Source organism: Aplysia californica, unplaced genomic scaffold (assembly GCF_000002075.1).
Source record: "Aplysia californica isolate F4 #8 unplaced genomic scaffold, AplCal3.0 scaffold00389, whole genome shotgun sequence".
Lineage (NCBI taxonomy): Eukaryota > Metazoa > Mollusca > Gastropoda > Aplysiida > Aplysiidae > Aplysia > Aplysia californica.
Genome location: NW_004797659.1, coordinates 151,600 through 153,092, shown reverse-complemented (window position 1 = coordinate 153,092; position 1,493 = coordinate 151,600). Strand labels below are relative to the sequence as shown.

General features: G+C 44.7%; 1 protein-coding gene across 1 annotated transcript in view; it reads left to right on the top strand.

Annotated features, from left to right (window-relative positions):
- Positions 1 to 1,493, top strand: part of LOC101851969 (activating signal cointegrator 1 complex subunit 2 homolog) — a 4,764-nt gene that overhangs the window by 614 nt on the left and 2,657 nt on the right. The gene's annotated exons all lie outside the window — the stretch shown is intronic.

Sequence of the window (1,493 nt, the reverse complement as noted above, 5' to 3'; positions counted from 1 at the left end):
TAGGGGTTAGGGGTTAGGGGTTAAGGGTTAGGGTTAGGGTTAGGGTTAGGGTTAGGGTTAGGGTTAGGGTTTAGGGTTTTAGGGTTGCTGTATACCCCGCTCAAAATAACCCCTCTTTGTGTGTTGTTGGTTGGCCGGCCCTCTGCGAAACTCCTTCCTGTCTGTCTTACTTGTGTCGATGTGCTTCTCTTTACTCAAACAAGTAAACAAAGTGAGGATGGAACGTAAACATTAGACTTACACACTACTAATCCTTTTTAAAAAAAAATTTTAACAATTTATTTTGTTAACAGTTCAGTACGTCTGCCAAGGCACAAGTCAAAAGCATGAAGTGAGACGACACATACCAGCTTAAGAAAGAACTCACACAGACCGAAGCACACGCATACGCACACGCACACACATACGCACACTCATACGCATACGCACATGCATACACACACGCATACGCACACACACACACACACACGCACGCACGCACGCACACACATACACACACGCGCTCACCCAAACATTATGATTTTCATCAGGAAGCAAATTTTGTTTAACTTAGGAGACTTCGGACTCATCAAAATCCATGACAAAAACTGAAGAAGGAAGATTTGTTTCCCTCTTAGGAAAACCGTTTGAATGAAGAAAGAGTTAACACTGCAGGGAATATGATAGGTCTTCGACATCGCACGCACGGGGCCGTGAGTTTGATTCCTGTGAGAGGAATTGGATTTGTTTGTTTTTGTTTTGGGAAGGACTTCCGTATCGAGTGACCACCCCAACAAACACAATATAGAAGAGACCTAACCCTGGCCCAATCCCTTACCCTATCCTACCTCTACCCCTACCCTAAACCTTACCCCGATTTTTTAACATTTTAAGATTTAACTACTGACCCGAGCCAGCCGTATAGCGAACTGTTGTGAACAAGACCAACTTGTGTTTCGCGCGCTCATATAACCTTACGCAGTTGCGAGCGCCGTAAAACCCTATACTACTACTAAACCTTACCCCTAACCCTACCCCTACCCCTACCCCAAACCTTACTCCTAACCCTACCCCGAACGCTCTATTCTACTTCATTTCATAATGGTTGCTCGTTACGGAATTCCTCCCTTGTTTTGTTGTTGTTGTTGTTGTTTTTTACAGAGCTTCCACGTCTGTCTGCAGAGACATTGTGTCCTTTCCAGCCTGGATTAGTCCTGAGTGGGAGGATCGAAGCATCCGACTCATAAAGGATCTAAATTACGTCCGGGGGGTGGCATAGAAGGGAGGACTTCCGTAACAAGCGACCACTATGAAACAGTAGAATAGAAGGTTAGGGTTATTTGGATCTGGATTAGGGTTATGGTTTGGGGTAGGGGCAAGGGTAGTGTTAGGGATTGGATCAGGGTTAGGGTTAGATCTAAGTCTCTTCTGTATTGTATTTGTTGGGGTGGTCGCTCGATACGGAAGTCCATCCGCATAGAATATCAACAATTACATAAGTACAATAAAACAAC